Here is a 23,937-nt window from a genome sequence, read left to right on the forward strand (position 1 = left end):
ACCAAGCCATATAGAGTACAAATATCAAATAATTATCTTTGTGTATTCTCTGAGAGTGACCCTTACCTGTACCTTTGCCTGTCCTCATGCCCTAAGCAAAGTTACCCCCTTGGCTGCAACATGGCTTGTGGAAAGCTTTGACTTTCAAGTTGAGACTGCTAATAGCCTTGGAAGATGGCCTTGAGCAGCTCCAGTCCTAGAACTTCAACTGGGCTTTGGACTGCACCACCTGAGCATGGACGGGCTGACTGGATAACAGGCATGAGCAAGGGCATTGGTGACAGTAGCCAGAGGATGAATGTGTCTTCCTGAGATAGGCAGCATTTTTGTGCTCCATAGTGCCACTGCCACTCCTTAGGGCACTGTCTCGTCAATCCTAGTCATCTGTCAGAGGGCAGATTGCAAATCCCTTTAAGCACTGCTATCCACAGCCATGATCGCATCAGCTGTGCTTGCATGACTTTCAATCTACTGCAGCACTGAAGCATTGAGTGGCTTAATTGTGGTAGAATAGAGACTGACATTGACCATCAGAGGCTGCATCACCATTGGGCAAAGATGTGTGCTAATGGAGTTATCTATCAGTTACACACAGGAAAGGATGGGTCCAAGTTTCACTCAAAGTTCTGGCAGGCCTGCCAATATGCCAATTAGATCATCAAGCACACCCAGCAATCTTCTTCTGGCTGGCCCTTTGAAGTGCTCATCTGAATCCTCTTCAGCGGAACGCATGTGCAATTTCACCTTCCAGCAAACTGGCACCTGCACTAACTTTGTCCCTTGCCTGATTACAGGCCACTTGTGCCCAGTGTCACATCACAAGCAGATTCCAACTCTAAGCTGTCCTCTAAAGTATGCGGAGTATCAGCATCTGAATTGCTGGCTGCAAGTATGAGATTGAGTAACCATATTTCATCTTCATCACTGCCTTCCTGTTCACCCACTTCTTGTTCTTCAGCCATTACTGAGCCAGTTTGACCATGTTAAGTGGAAGGGAAGAAAGCAGGAAGTGCATGCGAATATCATCTGCAGCCTGTACGTCTGAGGAGATTGTGGAATGAGGAGGAAATTGGATTTGGGAAGGAGGATTGGGTATGAGGATTTCCCCATCTTCAATGGTTTCAGCCATGTCTCTGGCCATAATACCAATCGTATCCTTTCCATTGATGGAGACTACTGTCTCCTTCATTGGATATACAACCATACCTGTCTCCTGAAGTAAACAAAGTACTAGCTAGAAAATATAAAGATACCATCAATATGAATGAGCAATGGAAGCAGAAATAAAAATCTGCCAAGAAAGAAAGGGCAAAGAGCTCTAGTTTTTTTTAAGAGGAATAAAAGATCAAGGAACCATAGATTATGACAGCAACGTGGCAAAAGGTGGAAGGATGGTGAAAATGGAAGAATATCAATATTGAAGAAGGCAAGCTGAGATAGGCACTTCAATAATGACTTAAGAAAAGAAACAGAATAGAAATGAGAACAATGGTTATAAGAGCAATGTGATATACTCGATGAATTGGATCAGCTCGGAAGGGTCAACCGAGGTATGCAAAAACTAAGGAGAGTAGTGGCACTCAGCATAAAGGACTGAAAACACCAGCAACAGAGAGTAAGGATGGTGTTTCATTAACAAACAAAGATGAAATAAAAAAATGAAAGGAGCATATTGAAAATCAACATGCAAAAAATTAAGACCTGAAATGATTGAGTGAAAAGAAGAGAAAGAAGAGAGTAACGTTGACATTGATTTCATTGGTTCAGAAATGCCAGAGAGTGGGATAGAAGCAGCAATAAATGAGATAAAAACTGGAAAAGTGGCTGGAATAGATGAAGTATCTGCAGAGTTATTAAGGATATGGGAAAGAATGTAACATCAATGTTTACTAAACTATGCAAAGATATTTATATATCAGGAAAATGGCCAGAGGATTTTATGATGTGGAGATGCCGGCGTTGGACTGGGGTAAACACAGTAAGAAGTTTAACAACACCAGGTTAAAGTCCAACAGGTTTATCAAATAAACCTGTTGGACTTTAACCTGGTGTTGTTAAACTTCTTACAGAGGATTTTATGCAGACCACAGTGATCACCCTAACAAAGAAGCTAAAGGCACGCTGATGTTCTGACTTTCATACGATTAGTCTTTTTGTCTATTTATCAAAAGTTGTGTTGAGAATTGTAACAGAGAGTAGATGGGCAGATGCAGAACTACCTCAGAACTGAACAGTTTGGATTCCAGGGAGGAAGAGGGGCAAAAGAATCGGCAACACAGTTTTGAGTTTGGACAGGAAGTATATGTTTGCTTTGAAAAAGCATTTAACTGGATTAAGCTCTTGAGATTGCTGAAAGACATTGAAGTAGACTGGAAAGATAAACAGCACAAAAGAAATCTGTACACGGGACAAACAGCAACAGTGAGAGTAGCGAACAGGGAGTTGGAAACTTGTGCAATTGGAAGCGGAGTTTGCCAAGAGTGTTGTTTATCACCTGTCTGCTTCAAGGTCTATGGAGAAGCAATGATTAAGGAAGTGTTTGAAGACATGGGCACACTAGCATTGAGGGATGAATGATAGCGTTAGTTAGGTGTGCTGCAGCAAGCACAGAAGAAAGCTACATTAACTTATAGATAGACTACGAACGGCAAGCCATGAACCTGGAATGAAAGCAAACATCAGGAAAATCAAAGTGAAGCATATCTCAAAATCACCAAAAATTTCATATTCAGAGAAGGAAAAAAGTCAAACACACACAAGGACTTAAGTAATTAGGAAGCATAATGTCTGCAGATTGAAGGTGAAACAAAGAAATAATAACAAAGATAGTAATGGGAAAGGCTGTGTTTGGTTAAAAGAGACAGTTGCTAACTGGAAAGCTGAATAAACAACTCAAGTAGCGACTCATAAAGAGCATGATTTAGAGTATGGTTTTGTATGGATAGTTGACTTTGACCTTGGAAAGAGCAGACCAAATTGTTAAGTAGCTTTGAAAGGATTTGGAGGAGAGTATAAAGGATCAGACGGATAGAAAAAGTAACATAGTGAAGTGCTGGGGAGTGTGAGTGAACAAAGAAATGTGCTGAACCAAATTAGGAAATGGCAGAGAGACTGGGGAGAGGATATAAGAGGAATTAGACTGGGAAGGGATGATATGGAGGGAAGATGCAGGAAAAGACTATCCATGTTTGAAAAGTGAAGGATGTTATTAGAAAATGAAAAGACTGACACAGAACAGAGAGACATGGAAAAGACTATAAGACAAGGATCTGTCTTGGGGCAGAGCATACATGATGATGCTGAGCACTGGAAAATCCTGATCCATACTCTATTTCAAGTGATTCCATTGAATGTTCTCCATGTCAAATTTGCATTGAAAAGACCTTCACAATGCACCACATTTTTAAAAGAAGCAGACTTGCTTTAAGTGTGAGGGCTAGCTTAATTCTTGCTAGCCTTTCTTGATTTTGCACCTCTACTGCTCAGGCATACAACCACTCAATGGTATGGTTAGCATTAGTTTCATGCTGCAAGTGTGTGTGCTACTTGCATCAGAAGCAAGGCATGCATGATAATCTTGCATTGTGATCCCCATGTCAGTTTGTGGGCCCATCTCAATCTTGCAGTCCGTATGTATCGTTAACTCTTAAATAATAATTAACAACAGTAATGGGATTGCTACTACTTAAAGATAAGTGAATCTATGTGGGAACAAAATTTATCTGGCATTTCCAAAATCTACACATATTAGCAATGCATTTTCAGCTTTACCACCTTAATGGAGGAATAACAGGAGTCTGACCGAACCTAGAGAAGACAAAATTAAAATGGTTCTGCAAGCCGTGAAGTAATGCAACACCAGAGCCTATTGTTTCATGATTTGTGAAGTGAGCATATTTTGTGAGGTATGTTTGAGAACGTTTATCTAAACAGCAGTACAGCAGGCTTGAGAGTCAGTATAGGTAGGATCAGACCAGAATATACTACCTATTCAACATAAGACCACTCTTAATTGCCATGGCCCTGCTATGTGTGGCACAAAATGCTGCCTGTCAACCTGTTCCACATTTAGTGCTCGATGTTCTAAGCTCTTACACAACTTTGCAGTCATTGCTTCTCATGCAAACCAATAATGCAAACATACAATTTGCAACTTCCGGCCAAATGCTTGGTATACATATTTGCCAAAATATTCACTTATAGAATTATTGTAACACTAAGTAGACACACTATGCATGATCATCTACTGACAGGTTGGGTGCATGTTGAGTGTTTGTCTGTCATGGTTTAGGAGCTCCTCCCATATCTTTGCATGACACACACTACATGGGGACAGGCCAGAACTGAAAGAAGAGTAAGAAATTACAAACCTTATATTGCACTGAATGAAGCCATCATGGAATTACACGTATGTGTGTGCAAAGTGGGAGTACCAGAAGGTTAACACACAGGGCCAATAATATCCATCAGGTTCCTCTTCTCATACAGCCATCACTATTATCATGATTATCTTTTAATGCAGCCTCCATGTAAAGTTATGACTTGCAGTCTTCATTTTCATGTTTGTTTCTTTTCATTCATTGTCTAACCAGGAGAAGAGTTTGAGTGTGGTTCACAATAGGAGAGCACCCTGCAGTCCTTTCATTAATGTTTGAAAGCACTGCTGTACACACTGCAGAAGATGCAGTTAGTGAGGTTGAGGAAGTAACATAAGCAATGAGAACCACCTGATGGTGGAAAGCAGGAGCAGAATCTTCATGTCTAGATGGTCACATGACTGCCATCAGTAATCTTCAGGCTATTCTATTCTATTCTATTATGGTCAACCTTTCAATGAATTAACAGACAATATTCATCTCTTTCAGCTTCTATAAAACCACATAATGAAAAAGCTCAATTCTTTATCAAACATATATTTTCTCTTAGCAAAGTATACAATTAAAAACATGCCATTGCACTAGAAAATAAATCAAATGTCTAGAAAGTGTCTGCTCATTTTAAAAACGTATTGTAAGCTTTCTGTAAATGCACTCCAAACGGACAAACCAAGAGCACAGTGAGCTATTGTACTGTGAATTACACTATGCTTAATTTAAATGTTTTCCGAAGTTGCATGCGAGAGCATTTGCAGCTGGTGAGAAGATCATTCATGACACAAAAGTGGCAGAGTTCCAGTGGTATGGTTCTTTTTCTAATGTTCCAGATCCCAATCACCTTTCCTACTCTGACAGCACCAACTGTGGCTATGGAAAATGTACCCTTCCATTGCATTCTGAAGGCACCCCCAATCTTCAATTGCAATACAATTTACTCTGTAAGATTCTTGTATCTTGTTCTGTCACTGTCCAGAGGTCATTCCTTATCACATTTCAGCACACTGCCCTCCCAGCTGATGTCAAACGTTCTCCTTATAAAGAAGATTCCAGAAGTTTCTCCTGCTGTTGTGCCTTCATCAATGTACATATTGAAAGATGTTATCTGAGATTAAGTTTGCAAAAAGACTAAATAGAATTAAGAAGATTCAAATTCCTGTGACTAGTTTATCAATATTTAAACGTTCACCATAGTGAAAACACATGCATCTTTTTCAGCACAAATATTTGGGAAGAAAAACATTTGTTTTTCCAATTTAGTTTTTTTCATCTGAAAAAATGCTCTAAAGTTATATAGTTTCAGGATAGAATTGAGACTTTCTGCAAAGTATAATTGCTTTTGTCCCATTCTTTTAATGCAACGTATTTGCACACTAATGCTGAACAAATTAAATGGAATTTTTGCATGTCTGGAAAATATATTGCAGCATGATGCCATCTGTGATACATATTCAGCCCTGTCTCCCCAGATAATTTTAAACTGTGCTGTTGTTCAGAACTTCTTGTGTATTTAATCTTAATGGTTTAAACAGAAAATTGTACTCAAGTTCCCCAGAATACTGGACGTGGTGCACACAGTTGAAACAATTTGAAATATTTAAAAGTCAGTCACATTTTCATTCCCTTGTGTATCACTGAACAAATGTTAGTACTTTATCCCCTTCTTTATTCTTATACCGTATTCCATAGCTCCAATTTGAACTGAGGGCTTGTTGTAGGCAAGGTGCAGGGTGGGTGGGTAATTCTCACAGAGAATTCAGCAAGAAGCTTGGACTATTTTCACTTCTCACCTGAGGGAGGAGCAGCACTCTGAAAGCTTGTGATTCCAAATAAACGTGTTGGACTTTAACCTGGTGTTGTGAGACTTCTTACTGTGCCCACTTCTTGGATGAACAGTACCATACTAAGGTTGGCCGGAGCAGCATCAATGTTTACCATATGTCCATAAGAATAGTGTTGTGTGGAGGCAGCGCAGCTATCAACAAATGATGCCCTTGGGAGTGAAAGGGAAGACCAGGGAAAAGAAGGCCTGAAGATCCCTTGGAGAAATAATTCTGTTGCTCCAAGCCCAGAAGGAATCCTCACTGAATGTTTTTCATTTTTAAACTAACCTTGACCTCTTGACTTCTTCTCAATGTTACTTACCTGACCCCCAGGGTGCAGGTTGGTTTGAAAAATGCTGAGAACTCTGAGGTTGGGATTCCATTTGCTCCCATGCTATGGAGCTTTAACATAATAACATAAGAAATAGGAGCAGGAGTAGGCCACTCAGCCCCTTGCTTGACCAGTCAGTAAGATCATGGCTCATCTGATTTCCCTGCCCGTCCCCCATAACCCTTCACTCCCTTGTCAATCAAAAGTCTGTTTAATAGTCAAACATCTGCATATCTCCAAAGTGCACACATGACATCACTGATGCCAAATGAAAGGTTTTGTTTTCAATCAAGTGGGGAGCCAGTCAGTAAAGACGTCAGGATCAGACTAGTCTGTGTGAGTGATGGGGGGAGCGGTTGCTGATCCTGGGGCTTGGGAGGTCAGCCAGGAGGGCTGCTGGTCTCAGAGTCCCAGTTAGTTGATGCTGAGCTGGGTGGCCTGATTGTATGCCTTGGTGGGAGGTGTTTGCAGTGAGTGTGATAAGCAGAGTCCTCATGGTGGTGGGATCGGTGCTCATGGGTAGAAGGAGAGCAAGAGGGGGTAATGGAGAGCTGGGAATCAGGAGCTCAGGAGGGAAGTTGGTGGAGATCAGAGGCATGGTGGGGAGAGATCAGAAGCCTCAGCAGAGGGAAGGGTGAAGTGGGTGGGTGTGAGGGAGTGGGGGGGGGGAGGGGGTGGCATATCATGCCTCAGGTCAGTTTGGATGCCTGGTGGGGGGGAAGTCTGAAACTTGACATGATCGATGGAATTTCCCATCCCTCCCGTTGCAGCTTTGGTGGGAGTAGAGAATCTAGCAGGAGCCATAAAAAGACAGAAACTCACCAGCATAAAATCACGTTGCAATTCTCCCAATGGCAGGTCAATGCCAACGAGTCTTCCCGCTGGCTGGTGGCGTAAATGTCATTTGCATTTACTTGCATCTCTTGAATGCTAATTAAAACAGCTGTCCACCAGAATCTCATTCGCCCTTCCAATCCCACGTCACACCCGTGTGAAATTACATTGGTCTAAGTCCGACTAGAAGAAATAACTTGGGTTGAAATAGTCGTGGGGAACAAAACAGAAGGCATAATTTATAAACATTAAAATATAAAGAATGCTCTTTCTGCACTAAAGGGTAATTACCTAACTTTACACTTGGCTGGAAGCTATCACTGCCAAAAGTGCATGGGAAATTTGGACATGTATGGTTTCCCACCATTTGAAATTAAAATGTGTGCAGTATGGTCTATATTTCATATATTTCCTTCTGATGGGCAAATCTCCATTAAAGGGTGAAAAGTCAATACATTTTTCCTTAGATCTTCAGTTTAAGCGTAAATGAAATGTTGGGAATTGTGGGGTTTCCACCGCAGTTCTGGCAAAGTTATGGTAGTGAAACAGGAGCAGCTCCATGGAATTTCCTGGCTAAAGTATAGTTCAACTTCATCACTGTATATTCCATGAGTATAGTTACTTGCTACAGCTTGCATTCTACTTGCCATCTGTTGTTAATGTGGAACCAGAGAAGGCAGTGTTAATGGTGCCAAATGTTGTCTGTAGTGTTGAATCATAACTGAACTCAAAGATGACCTATCTTTATGGCCTTTTTTTGTTGATGTTTAGAGGCGGCACCACTTTTGCACGTGACTGTTCTGCAACGCAAAAATGGCAGTAGGAGTCCTGATAGAAGTGCATTAAAGAAAAAATGAGCAAGATTGCTGTTAGTTACGAAGTTTAAGCCTATTTGACAGTTTCCAAAAGGGGATGTCCCCCAGAATTCAGGTATAAAGTGGTACATCAGATGAACGTCCAGTATTGCAGCTCCAGAGGAAAACATATTGAAACATTTTTCTGTGCATAGCTGTGACTGAAAATTACACCACTGCATACTTCACAGTGATAGCCATGGATGCTGTTATGAGTAAGCTTAAATATACTAATGCTGGTGAGCTGTGAGCATGTTGGGCAAGATTTTCTGGCGTTTCTCTCCGCCTGGGAGGTTTTACACTGTTTGCCGGTGGTGGGATCCTCCGGTCCCACATTTATTCGTGGGAATTCCCATTGAAGCCACCCCACACTGCCAGCAAACCCATGGCAGGAGGTGCGCTGCCACTGGGACCAGTGAATCCTGACCGGCATGAATGGCCAGAGAATTCTAGCCAAAATCTGACCACATGAACCAGGAATCATTTTTGAAAAGGTGTAAACAGCAAATCCAACAACTGAAAATATTTGCACGGAGTGAGATGCATCACGAAAGCAGTCATCACAACCATCTCCAAAATGTTCAACATGGGTGAATAGTAGCTATGCAATATAATAAGAACATAAGAACATAAGAACTAGGAGCAGGGATAGGCCATCTGGCCCCTCGAGCCTGCTCCGCCATTCAATAAGATCATGGCTGATCTTTTTGTGGACTCAGCTCCACTTACCCGCTCGCTCACCATAACCCTTAATTCCTTTACTGTTCAAAAATGTATCTATCCTTGCCTTAAAAACATTCAATGAGGTAGCCTCAACTGCTTCACTGGGCAGGAAATTCCACAGATTCACAACCCTTTGTGTGAAGAAGTTCCTCCTCAACTCAGTCTTAAATCTGCTTCCCCTTATTTTGAGGTTATGCCCCCTAGTTCTAGTTTCACCCGCCAGTGGAAACAACTTCCCTCCTTCTATCTTATCTATTCCCTTCATAATCTTATACGTTTCTATAAGATCTCCCCTCATTCTTCTGAATTCCAATGAGTATAGCCCCAGTCTACTCAGTCTCTCCTCATAAGCCAATCCTTTCAACTCCGGAATCAACCTAGTGAATCTCCTCTGCACAACCTAGTGAATCGCCTCTGCACCCCTTCCAGTGCCATATAATGGCTGGATGCTCCTCTCTGGACCATCCCTAACCATTTCTTTGGATTAGTCATCATATGATATGAACATGTGAATTAGGAGCAGGCACATGTCACTTGGTCCCTCAAGTCTGATCTGCCATTCAATAAGATCATAGCTGATCTGATTGTAACCTTCAGTGCAAGGAGAGTGCAAAGGAGATTTACCAGGATGCTGCCTGGTTTGGAGGGTAGGTCTTATGAGGAAAGGTTGAGGGAACTTGGGCTTTTCTCTTTGGAGCGGAGGAGGTTGAGAGGAGACTTGATAGAGGTTTATAAGATGATGAGGGGGATAGATAGAGTGAACGTTCAAAGACTATTTCCTTGGGTGAATGGAGCGGTAACTACGGGGCATAACTATAGGGTTCATGGTGGGAGATATAGGAAGAATGTCCGAGGTAGGTTTTTTACTCAGAGAGTGGTTGGGGTGTGGAATGGACTGCCTGCAGGGATAGTGGAGTCAGAAACTTTAGGAACATTTAAGAAGCTATTGGATAGGCACATGGAGCACACCAGGATGATAGGGAGGAAATAGCTTGATCTGGGTTTCAGACAAAGCTCGGCACAACATCGTGGGCCGAAGGGCCTGTTCTGTGCTGTACTGTTCTATGTTCTATGTTCTATGTAACCTCAGCTCCACGTTCCTGCCTACTCTCGACAACATTTCACCTCTTTGCTTACTAAGGATCTAGCTACCTCTGCCTTAAAAATATTCAAAGAATCTACTTACACTATCTTTTGATAAAGAGAGTTTCAAAGACTCATGACCCTCTGAGAGAAAATGTTTTTCCTCATCTCTGTCTTAAAAGGACAGCTTTTATTTTTAAACAGTGTCCCTTAGTTCTAGATTCTACCACAAGTGGAAACATCCTCTCCACACCCACCCTGTCAATACCCCTTAGGATCTTATATGTTTCAATCAAGTAGCCTCTTATTCTTCTAAACTCCAGCAGATACAAACCTAGCCTGTCCAAGCATTCCTCATAAGACAAGCCACCACTTCCAGGTATGAGTCTAGTAAAACTCCTTTGAACTGCTTCCAATGAAGTTACATCCTTCCTTAAATAAGGAAACCAAAACCGTACACGATACTCAATGCCCTATATACCTGAAGCATAACCTCCCTGTATTTGTATTCAATTACTCTTGCAATAAATGATTAAACTCTATTAGCTATTCTAATTACTTGCTGCATCTCACATTAACTTTTTGTGATTCATGCACTAGGTAAGTCAGAACCCTCTGCATCTCAGAGCTCTACAATACCTTATCATTTAAGTATTGTGCTTCTTTTTATTTGTGCTGCCAGAATTGGCAATTTCAAATTTTCCCACATTATATTCCATTTGCCAAATCATTGTCCACTCGCTTGACTGATCTATATCCCTTTGTAGCCTTATGCCCTCTTCACATGTTACTTTTCTACCTATCTGTTGTATATTTAAAAGTGTTGCAGGTTGCTTTAAGAGCTGATCACATGATTTGATGGTGATATCAATAGGGTGTTTGCAGAAGCTTCTATTTTACTTTCAGTTTTGTACTTGGTGCAGTGCAGAGAACATCTCTTTAATAAATCTGTTGCTGTTACATTGAATCCACATGTGCAAATCACATCTTTTCTTTTCTTCTTCACACTTCGAATATTAGAAGGCCGGGGAGAAGCAACAACAGGATTAAAGATTAAAGTGCCGAGAAGACCAAGTAAGAAAAAGCTCCCTGTGTGGTTTTAAAAGAGGGGGTTTCTGATCAGAGAAAGGTGAGACAGTTCAATTAGGATCAATAGGCTCTTTCAGTCAAGAAAATGAATCATGGAGTTCCTATGCAGAGCGGCTTCAGTACTTTGCACAAGGGAATGAATTTGTAATGAGTTGCTCATAGCATTTTGTTTCAGTATGATAGGATGTAAAACCTCTAATTGGCTCCAGAGCATTGTTCATCCATCAAAGCCAGGAACCAAAACTTATGATGACTTGGCAAAAATCCTTGAAGAGCTTTAGTTTCCAAAACCACTGATCATCACTGAATGGTTCAGAGTCTCCCGAAGGAATCAATTGGAAGCGAAAGCATTGCTCAGTTTGTGGTGACCTTAAAAAGGCTGGCGCAACATTACGAGTTTGGTGAGCCGATTCGTGCCGGACTTTGACAGCTCTGGAGCTCTGTGCATGCGCAGTGGCCCCAAACTGTCAACCTCCAGTTTGCTGGCCAGCCTGATCGCTGGCCAGCCTGGGACACCGCAGTGCTGTCCCTCAAGCCCCCCCCAAGGCCCAGTTGCGGCCCCCACAGCAATTCCCGGGCCAGCCCTGACCCACCCCCCCCTGTCCTGGAGTGCCCCGATGTCCAGTCCCCATCCCCCAGCAGTGGCGATCCCCCCACCCCCCTCACCCCAGAAAATCCCCCCACCCCCTCCCCGCTGAGCCCCCGACAGACCACCCCTCTCAGCCCGCCCCAATCGCTGCCCTCCCTCTATCCCAGACTGATCCTGTCTGCAGAGTGGCAGCAGGACCCCCCCACCCCCACCAATCGCCCCTAGGCCTCACCCACAATTCCCTGAGGGGCCCCGATTACCCCCTGTTCATTCCGGCAGGGTCTCCTGCTAGTTCCCCGAATGTGGGGAGCTAGTCTAAACTCCGCCGGAATGAAGTACTCCTGGCAGGGTGGGAGATTCAATCGGGACCTGAAAGATCCTGATAATGAACAAATATACATATTTAAAATACATGCAGAAAAGATTTATATCACTTACCTACCTTCCCGTCGGTTTCCAGCGTGGTCTGGCTGGCGACTGTTCTCTGGCTCTGGGAGATGCGCATGTGCAAATCCCTGTTCAAAGCCGCAGACATGCATCTCCCACCTCGACCGGCTAGAAAAGATGCGGGTCGCAAAGGGAGAATCGCGGCCCCTATGTGTCAAAAAAGCTTGAGTTGACCATCCAAGGTGGGAGTCTATTGTGGGGAATCCGAGTGATCATTCCTTCCAGTCTGCGGGGAAGAGTTCTTATCATAGAATTCCTACAATGCAGAAGGAGGCCATTTTGGCTCATCGAGTCTGCATCAGACCATCTTACCCAGACCCTATCTCTGTACCCCCATGTATTTACCCCCACTAATCCCCCTAACCTACACATCTTGGGACAGTAAGGGGCAATTTAGCATGGCTAATCAAACTAACCTGCACATCTTTGGACTGTGGGAGGAAGCCAGAGCACCAGAGGAATACCACACAGACATGGGGAGAACATGAAACTTCCACAGAGAGTCACCCAAGGCTGGAATCGAATCTGGGTCCCTTGCGCTGTGAGGCAGCAGTGCTAACCACTGTGCCACTGTGTCGTGGCCCCTTTGCTGACCTTTGCTCTCCTATTAACACATTCTGCAGTCTTACCTTTATGCCACTATCAGCACCTTCTATAGTCCTTCTGACTGCCGTTAACACTTCCTTTGTCTTGTGCCCTACACATCGTTGTTGCAATATTTCCTGCTGTTCTGCTCCACCCACTTTTACACATTTTAGAATTCACCCCATTTCTTCCTCTCTTTAGCTCTGAAGAAAAATAATTTCAACTGATTTGCAAAAAATTACCCTAATATACATTAACGCTTGAGTTCAGAGGCAGGGTGGAAAATGCTATGATCAAGACACCTGGCTGCATGAGTTTCCCCAAACAACATTAACTTTTAACTGGAGGCATATTTTAATTTATTTTACCAAGTCTCCTGCCTGGCAGCTAGCCCGACTGACAGAAGTGTTGTGACACAAGGGTACAACAGTGGATTTGGGGTAAAGTTCATGGAGTTTGGTGAGACCAGAGAGTTTGTTGGTTCTATTACAATTCCAGTTGATCTTATAACTGAACGGGGAGATTTCAGAATGGAACCTTGGCATAAAGGACCATAAATTGTACATTTTTTATCACTCGTGGAGGAAGAGAGTCACCAGGTCAGCAATCAGTGTTAACAATAAGAAAAAAAACCATTAAAAAATGAAAAATTGGACAATGATACAGTACTCCTTCATTCCCCCCCTTATCTTAGCAAATGCCCACAGATTTTAAAATTAACATAGGATACAAAATGCGCCTTAAGCTACAATGGTCTCATTAACACAAAGTCCCTTTAGGCACACAGTTTAGCTGTGATCAAATACACACATTCTGCCTTGTCACCAAGTTAGCATCTGTGAACCTCAGCTCAGAATCCCCCCAGATGATTGTCACATGAGAGTTTCTAAACTCCATTCTCAAAAATAAGCTTTAAACGTATTTCACAATACTGCTTTCCACCAGCAGTTTGCATTCTGAAATCAGTCTAGGTTTTCTAAATAACTCTTAAGCAAAGCTTCCACTACATCTTTAACAGCAAACCCATTCCAGATTATACAAATGACTCTCTTAAACAAATCTTCTGCTCTACTTTTATCAGCGAATCCAGTCCAGACATTACAAATGACTCCCTTAAGGATTTATTTGTCTTGATTGCTGTGCAAACTGTTCACAATTGCTTTAACTCTCGATTCCCAAATTCTATTAAAATGGCATCAAACTTCTGATTTACCTCTGAAGTCTGCTTTCCCACTTTAAATCAGGTTACTGTAATTGTCTCTTTAACTAAGAACACTTTATTTACTTTTCCTTGAATTCTTCTGAGCAATATCTTGATCTCTGTTCTGTTAACTTCAGTCATCTTCAGATATTCTTTCTGTCCTAATTCCATGGTTAACTGGACATAATTGGTTCTTTGGGAAATTTGCCTCTTTGCAGCTCCCTACCCCTGTCTGCTTCTCCTGGCATAGTTGAGTGATGTTCACTCCCTGGTGCCCTTTCTGCAACTGCCAACAAATTCAGCTAAAACTAAGAACAAAGGAAATCCCTTCCCCCTACAATGTGGTCCCCTGTTGCTAAGTAACCACTTCTAGTTTATTTACTTTTCAGGTCATAGCCCTTTCTGAGCACAGTAGAATCAGAGTTGGAACTGACCCAACTACCACACATACAAACACCTTTGTCCAGCATGAATCTAACGATAGATTTTACCCTACAGGCACAAAAACATCAAACGAAACCCACTTAAAATTATACCATATTTCTAATGCTGTCAGTGCAAATATAAATCCCTTAAAACTACTTTTGCTTACCTAATAGTGGGATCAGCTAGGGGGAGAACTTGTGGACAAATAGAAGGAAATTAGGGTTGGAGATACTACCAGGTTTGAAGGAGGGGTAAGGGACAGTGGTTTGCTGACTAATTTACTGAGACTGGATTGGTTACCATTGGAATTTTTCCAATTTCACTTTTGATCCATTGTAGACTAATTGATTACTTGGATCAATCAACAACTCCATTATTGTATCATGCATTTACCTGTAAACAAACGAGATAGACCTTGCTTTTTTTTCATTTATTATTTTCTACATTCCACGAAAAAGCTGTTAGATAGTTTGGCCAGGATTTTCCGGCCCCGTCGTGGTGGGACCTGGCCTAGGGGATGTGGCAAGTCAGCCAAAAGTCCATTGACATGTGGTGGGACCGGATGATCAAGGCAACGGGCAAGGCCAGAAAATCCAGCCCTTTGTTACGGTTCCACTATTCCTAAATTGTTCAACTAATGAGTGAAAGATATCTAGATATAATCCCATTTAAATTGTTTCATGTACTTAATCAATGATACAGCATAGGATGTTGACTCATATCCAGCAGAAACTCAAATGTTTTTTGCTTAGGACTTTAAAAGGAACAAAAAAGGCAACTTACAGCTTATTCAGCTTTTCGGCTGAAAACTGACTTGTAAACAAATTGAATTCCCTGGATTGTACACTGAGGAATGGCTGTGAAATGAAACTCTAACAATATAGATTAACAAGGCACCCAATTCCTGGGGGGCATTTTAAAGAATCACAGTCTCAATGTGGCTCATAATAAATGGATCTTGCAGAATAAAAGAATGATGATCATCAGTGACAAGTTGCTTACCTGTTTATTTTGAAATGAATTAAATGCATCAACAGAACCATTTATTACCCTATTACATATTGAGTTAGTAGGTTGCTTTGGTTTGTTTGTTGTATGTCATATCTAAATGTGGTTTAAGTTTTTAATGTTACTGTTTTACACTATGCAGGAGAAGCAAAAGGATAACTGCTAAATTACACTTGACTTTCCAGTGTGGTTGTTACATCATCTTTCACATAATCATATGAATATCACATCTTATTAAACCCCTGTCCAAACTTCAAAGTTTACAAACTATAATGTGTCCAGGGGGGTTCCCTGCAAATGTTTACACATTCCTAAGGACATCCCAGCAGGCTTCCCATCTTCATAAAATGGATCTGGATGAGTTGTAAATGGCAACAGCAGGGTCATTGCCAGCACCTGCTGTCTGAAGAAATGGGGACATTGTCTATCAAACTCTCTGCCTCATTGCCACTCTTGCCTCCTGTCCTTAGAACTGTTGCAATGAAATTCAATAGAGGCCTGAGGAACAATACCTCATCTTTCCATCAGGCACTTTACAAACATCTGGATTCAGCATTTGTGCTTCATTTCAGATCCCAACTACTTCCCTCATTCTTAACAGATTATCTGGTGGGTTTTATCAATAACCTACCAGAGAAACTATCTCCTCATAATTGACTATTTGAAATCATGGGATTCTTTGCAGATCTCTAGGATTTGTGATCCTGTTTGAATACTGTTTCTCGCATTAGTGTTTTGTCCTCAAATGCTTTTTGTCCCAATAAAGCAGCATCATATTATAATTATACGTATGAATTTCTAGTTACTTATTTAACATGGGGAATGAAATTTGACTTAAAAAGAAGCAATTGTGAATCAGCTGCTTATTTTATGCTGCATCTAATTAGAATCATAGAATCCCTACAGTGCAGAAGGAGGCCATTCAGCCCATCGAGTCCATAACAACTCTCTGACAGAGCATCATACCCAGGCCCACTATCCCTGTAACCCCACGCATTTACCCCGCTCATCCCCCAACCTACACATCTTTGAACATTAAGGGCCAATTTAGCATGGCCAATCCGCCTAACCTGCACATCTTTGGACTGTGAGAGGAATTGGGTGCTCTGGTTTCCTCTCACAGTCCAAAGATACAGGGAGAACATGTGAACTTCATACAGGCAGTCACTCAAGGTCAGAATTGAACCCAGGTCCTTAGTCCTGTGAGGCAACAGTACTAACGATTGTGCCACCATGTTGCCATTATATTCTTTGCCATTAACTAAACTCAGGCAGTGTCTGAGATGGGCTGCTGATTCATTCTTGTCCCTATGGTGGTTAATATAAATTGTACACCTATGGTTCCTTGAGCTGCTTCAACCAAACTGCATTTTTCTGTTCCATTCAAAGGACATAGAGCAACATGAATTTAAAGCAAAGGCTGACAATGGGTTTGTATTCATCCATCCCAGTAAGGATAGCTGCTGATGTCACATACACATGCTGAAAAGTTTATAGGTGTAGCTGAACAGATTTAGAAGAATAGAAATAATTCGCAGAAAGAGTTCAATTTGCCATCTGTTATGAAATGCTGCATTTAAGATTTTAAATAATTAATTTGCTAGCTATCATTTGTTATTAGTTGCATCTAATATAATGAATATAACTATCTGGAAATTTCACAATACATTTCATGCACTGTGAGTAGACATTAAAAATCCTGAAATAAATTGGTTATCAAAATTTCCTACCAATTGACTTCCTCCAGTGTGTAAATTCCAAAAGGGAAACACCTGTGTAAGTGCACAAACTGTTACTCAAGAGATTTATTTTCATTCTAAGATGCTTAATTTTTTTTAAGGAAAGATGGAAAACCTGGTTCAACTATTATTAATGAGTGTAAAGATTTATCGGGGTGTAAATATTTGCCCTGCATACTTTTATTGAAAATCATTTTTATGATATAACTGAACTTTTCAATGGACAGGCAAATGCAAAAATATCAGGTTTTATGACTTGGGAATGTCTGAATTGTTATTTTATACTGGATTTATATTGCGCTGCATTTATATAGTAGCTCTCACTGGCAAAATTTGCACTTGCAAAATGATGTACTCCCTTTCAGCTTGCTGCAACAAACTCTCACGTCTCTGGATGTTGCAATTGAGTTGGTCACTAGATGTGCCCTGGGTGTTGACTTGTCTATTTTGTTCCCCATGGAAAATGCCTCACCTCTACTCTTTACCGAGATCACAAATTTACCAGAAGTTGAATTGTGGATACAAAAGTCCTAATGCTCCATGATGCAAATTATTTGGCAGATCATTGATTAATAAAGCACAGATGAGGCCAGTTGGCCCATTGTACCTGTACTGGCTTTTTGATTCCCATCGCCCTCCTCTTGCCTCATGGCACCATAATAGACTGGATCTTCCCAGTAATGGCAATAATTTTAGGGCTGTTGCTCTGCTCAAAACTTTCCCTGAATCGTGGCTACCACACATTCACTTTGGTGTCTTTCGAGCCCAGTTTTCACAGAAAGGAGACATTGTAGGTGATACACTAGAAAATTTGCCAGTGGCCACTTGTGCTGTAAAAAGTGGCTGTGACCTCTCTTCCATAGAACCATAGAACCATAGAAAATTACAGCTCAGAAACAAGCCTTTTGGCCCTTCTTGTCTGTGCTGAACCATTTTTTGCCTAGTCCCACTGACCTGCACTTGGACCATATCCTTCCACACCCCTCTCATCCATGAACCCGTCCAAGTTTTTCATAAATGTTAAAAGTGACCCCGCATTTACCACTTTATCCGGCAGCTCATTCCACACTCCCACCACTCTGCGTGAAGAAGCCCCCACTAATATTCCCTTTAGACTTTTCTCCTTTCACCCTTAACCCATGCCCTCTGGTTTTTTTCTCCCCTAGCCTCAGCGGAAAAAGCCTGCTTGCATTCACTCTATCTATACCCATCAAAATCTTATACACCTCTATCAAATCTTCCCTCAATCTTCTACGCTCCAGGGAATAAAGTCCCAACCTATTCAATCTCTCTCTGTAACTCAGCTTCTCAAGTCCCGGCAACATCTTTGTGAACCTTCTCTGCACTCTTTCAACCTTATTTACATCCTTCCTGTAACTAGGTGACCAAAACTGTACACAATACTCCAAATTCGGCCTCACCAATGCCTTATATAACCTTACCATAACACTCCAACCTACATTTTGCCTTTCTCCCTTTTTGAATAAGGGCGTTATATTAGTAATTTTCCAATCCACCAGAACCTTTCCTGCATTCCGGAAATTTTGGAATATTGTAACCCTTTCTGTAACCTCTGCATTTTCTGTTACTATTTGTGGTGAACCATCGTTGGTTCCCACTAGATAGTACTGAGCCAGGGTCTGGCCAGTACTACAAGTATGTATATATGTTGCTGTTGGGGTTAGGGATGGGTTGTTCTACTTGTTGCTGTTGGGGTTAGGGTTAGGTTGTTACACCTTTGTATTATAGTATTGTGGTACATCCCAGTCGGGCTCCGCCTCCTGGGAGAGGTATAAAGGTCTCTGCTCTGTCTGGGACCCCTCAGTCTGGGATCGTGTATATAATTAGTAGCTGCCTTGTTACAGCAAATAAAAGCCTTTATTTCCTGAGCATCAAGCCTCGTGTGTGATAACGCGCATCAATTTTATTTGCTGTAAATAAACTCTCGTCGAAGAAGAAAAAAAAGAGTATGGAGCAGATACTGAAGCCTGAACGCCTTACACTGGATCCACGTGCGGTGGGCGCCTCTAACACCTTCGACCACTGGTTGAAGTGTTTTGAGGACTACCTGGCAGCCTCCGCAGCGGTCACCACAGATGATGACAGACCCCGGGTCCTCCATGCGAGGGTAAGCGACACCGTCTACCTCGCGATCCGTGCGGCCACCGATTACACAAAGGCGCTCGAGCTTCTGAAGAAGCGTTATATTAAACCGCCCAACGAAATACATGCTCGTTACCTCTTAGCAACTCGATGACGGCAGTCCGGCGAAACGATGGAGGAATACGTGAACGAGCTCCTACAGCTAGCCAGGGGCTGTAACTGCAAAGCTGTGTCGGCTGAGCAGAATATGAACGTGCGGTGCTCGAGATACGTTTGTGGCGGGAGTCGGATCGTCGTACATTCGACTCAAACTACTGGAGAAAGGTAACCTTGACCTTACCCAGGCAATAGAACTAGCGGAGATGCTGGAGACGGCCTCCATAGGCCTAGTATTGTATCCTGAAGACCACATGCAGACAACGTGGCAGGAGCAGTCGCCAATCCCTCCTCGTCCCTCGGGTTCAAAATGCTGCGTAATGGCGTGCTCACACTTGGGCCAGACGACGGCAGCAGCTCCGGGTGGCCCGCGGTGTTACTTCTGTGGGGGAGCAAAGCATACTCGGCATCGGTGTCCCGCTAAAGCTGTGTTGTGCTCCGCCTGCGGTAAGATGGGGCACTATTCAAACGTGTGCCGATTTAAATCTGCTTCTAGGAACAGCAGTGCGGCCTGCGATTCCTCAGAGCCCGGTTCTTCGTCGTCGAAATCGTCGAGGGTTTCGTCCACGTGCGAGGCCAGGACGACGCCATTACGTTCGACGGAGTCGGAGATGTGTGACCACCAGGGGTCGCTGAGTTTGGCGCCATCACCCACGTGCGACCTATGGGAGCGGCCATGTTGGTCGGCACCGACCGCGAACGACCAGCAGGGGTCATCCTCGTCAATTTCAGCTGCCTGCAGTGGCGCTCATGAACCAACGGTGGCGTCGATCATCCTGGACCAGGCCAAGCCTCATAGACTTGACAAGTCTATGATGGACATTCAGGTAAACGACAAGATCTTGCGGTGGAGAATTGAACTCTCCACCTATAACTATGACATCATGTATCGTCCAGGGAAACTCAATGAGCCCTCGGATGCCCTCTCGCGTGGAACATGCGCCAGTATACAGGAGGACCGTTTGCAGGCTCTCCATAATGACCTACGCCATCCTGGGGTCACTCGGCTCTACCACTTTATAAAAGCCCGCAATCTGCCCTACTCGGTGGAGGACGTCAGGTCCATAACAAGAAGCTGTCGGGTATGCGCGGAATGCAAACCGCACTTTTACCGACCTGACCGGGCACAATTAGTCAAGGCCACTCGTCCCTTTGAGAGACTGAGTGTCGATTTTAAGGGCCTCCTTCCCTCAACAGATCGGAATGTGTACTTCCTCACCATCATTGACGAGTACTCTAGATTCCCTTTTGTTATTCCCTGCTCTGATACATCCGCTGCCACGGTTATCAAGGCATTCCGTGATCTTTTTACCCTGTTCGGATACCCCAGCTACATTCACAGTGACAGGGGCTCATCGTTCATGAGCGATGACTTGAGGCAATACCTGCTCTCATACGGGATTGCCTCTAGTAGAACCACGAGCTACAACCCTAGGGGTAACGGACAGGTGGAACGTGAGAATGCTACAGTCTGGAAGGCTGTCTTACTGGCGTTGAAGTCAAAAAGCCTTCCAGTCTCCCGTTGGCAAGAGGTGCTCCCTGATGCGCTCCATTCCATACGCTCACTCCTGTGTACGGCAACCAACGCTACTCCCCATGAGAGGATGTTTTCATTCCCTCGGAAGTCTTCCTCGGGGACCTCATTACCATCTTGGTTGACGTACTCAGGACCTGTCCTCCTGCGGCGACATGTAAGGGCCCGCAAGTCCGACCCGTTGGTCGAACAGGTCCATCTCCTCCACGCCAACCCTCAGTATGCCTATGTGGCATACCCTGACGGGCGAGAGGACACGGTCTCGATCCGAGACCTGGCGCCAGCAGGGGACGTAGCAACCCCTGTCGCTCCCATACCCCCTGTTACAAACCCCATAACTCTTGTTTCCCCTCCGGACACGGCGCAGGCAGCATCGGGACCATTACTTAACCCTTTTACTCCTGTGTACAGCTTGCCTGAGTCCAGAGGATGGTCGCCACTTCAGGGCATGTCGGAACTCCATGGATTACCGTCACCTCAGGGTCAACCGGCCCGTGAGTCTGTGGAGGAACAGTTGGACATCGCCTTGGGGAGAACGCCACCGCAAGTGCCTACTCCGGTGTCATCGCCGGTATTGAGGAGGTCACAACGACGATGCGGTCCCCCTGACCGTCTGAACTTATAGACTGATGACAAATTATTCTGTTTTTGTACCCCGCCGGCCTTTGTCTTCAAAGGAGGGGTGAATGTGGTGAACCATCGTTGGTTCCCACTAGATAGTACTGAGCCAGGGTCTGGCCAGTACTACAAGTATGTATATATGTTGCTGTTGGGGCTAGGGATGGGTTGTTCTACTTGTTGCTGTTGGGGTTAGGGTTGGGTTGTTACACCTTTGTATTATAGTATTGTGGTACATCCCAGTCGGGCTCCGCCTCCTGGGAGAGGTATAAAGGTCTCTGCTCTGTCTGGGACCCCTCAGTCTGGGATCGTGTATATAATTAGTAGCTGCCTTGTTACAGCAAATAAAAGCCTTTATTTCCTGAGCATCAAGCCTCGTGTGTGATAACGCGCATCACTATTGGAATGGTACTCATGACCCCCAGTGTAAAAACTGACACAAAATATTGATATAGTGTTTCAGCCATTTCTGCGTTCCCCACGATTAACTCTCCAGCCTCATCTTCCAAGGAACCAACATTCACTTTAGCTGCTCACTTCCTCTTTATATACTTATAGAAGCTTTTGCTGTCCATTTTTTTATTTTGCGCGAACTTTCTTTCATAATTTACCATTGCTCTTTTTATTACTTTTTTAGGGAAGCTTTGTTGATCTTAAAAAGCTTCCCAATTTTCTAGTGTATCTTCTTTTCTAGTGTATCTTTCTTGTGTATAAGATGTTGAGAGGTATTGATAGAGTGGATTCTCAGAGGCTTTTACCCAGGGCTGAAATGGTTGTCACGAGAGGCCACAGGTTTAGGGTGCTGGGGAGTAGGTATAGAGGAAATGTTAGGGGTAAGTTTTTCACTCAGATGGTGGTGGGTGTGTGGAATCGGCTGCCGGTAGTGGTGGTGGAAGCGGATTCGATTGAGTCTTTTAAGAGACTTTTGGATAGGTTCATGGAGCTTAATAAGATAGAGGGTTATAGATGAGCCTAGAAGGTAAGGAAATTGTTCGGTGCAACTTGTGGGCCGAAGGGCCTGTTTGTGCTGTAGCTTTTCTATGTTCTATGTTCTATGTATCACAGGCCTTTGCATTACAATATGTCCTTGTTTTTGTCTTTTTGTTATTCTTAATTTTCTTGCTTGGCCATGGAAGTCTTTCCCCCGTCTTAGACCTTTCCTCCTCTCTGGAATGTATTTTTGTTGGGAGGATTTGAATATTTCCTTAAATATCTCCCACTGTTCATCAACTGTCCTACCTTTCAGTCTTCCTGCCCAGTGCACTAGGACCATATCTGTCCTTATGCCTGTGCAATTACTTTGTTTAACTCCAGTATGCTAACATGGGACTCCACTTTCTTGCCCTCAAACTGAATTTGAAATTCTAGCATGCTATGATCTCTCCTCCCTAGAGGATCCTTAACTATGACATCATTTATTAGCCATGCCTCATTACATAATACAAAATCTAGAGTAACCTGGTGTCACAACATATTGGTCCAAAAAACAATCACAATGGCGGAAGGACTGAATGTTTAATGTGTTAGATAGGATGCTGATCACATGGACTGTTTTGTCTTGAATGGTGTCGCGCTTCTTGAGTGTGGTTGGAGTTGCACTCACCCAGCCAACTGGAGAGTATTCTATTACACTCCTGACTTGTAGAAAGTGGACAGACTTTGGGGAGTCAGGAGAGGAGATGAGTTACTCACCACAGAATTCCCAGACTCTGAACTATTGTTATAGCCACGATATTTATGTGGCTGGTCCAGTTAAGTTTCAGATTAGAACTAACATCCAAGCTATAGATATTTATTGAGGATAGTGCCATTGAATGACAAGGGGAGATGGTCATTGCCTGGCACTTGTGTGATGCAAATGTTACTTGTCACTTATCAGCCCAAGCCTGAATGGCATCCACATTTTGCTGGAATGCAGATATGGACTATTTCTTTATCTGAGGTGTTGTTAGTTGTACTGAATGCTGTGCAGTCATCATCAAGCAGCCCCACTTCTGATCTTCTGATGAAAGGAAGGTCATTGAATAAGCAGCTAAAACTAGCTGGGCCTCGGATACTGCCCTGAGGGATCCTACAGTGATGACACCCCACTGAATTTACGATGAGAATCCACTGGAGTGCTTTACAAAGTCACGGTGTTTAAGAATTGTTGCACTTTCTTGTATTTGGGCATGGAAATCCTCTCTCATTGAGTTTGAGAATAAATTGATTGAAGTAATTTGTTAAAATATTTGTTAGGATCTTGTTATCATGGGTCAACGTGGAGATGAACTATATAAGGAGCATTAGGGTAAATTTCTGTTTTCACCAGCTGGATGGTAATATAATGTATTCCATTGTGTTCGCTCTCTTATTTATGAAAGAGTCTGCCTTTTGACAGGATGTTGCTAGAAAATGGTGAAGGATTCCAAAGAGGAGGAG

Source organism: Mustelus asterias, chromosome 7 (genome assembly GCF_964213995.1).
Source record: "Mustelus asterias chromosome 7, sMusAst1.hap1.1, whole genome shotgun sequence".
Lineage (NCBI taxonomy): Eukaryota > Metazoa > Chordata > Chondrichthyes > Carcharhiniformes > Triakidae > Mustelus > Mustelus asterias.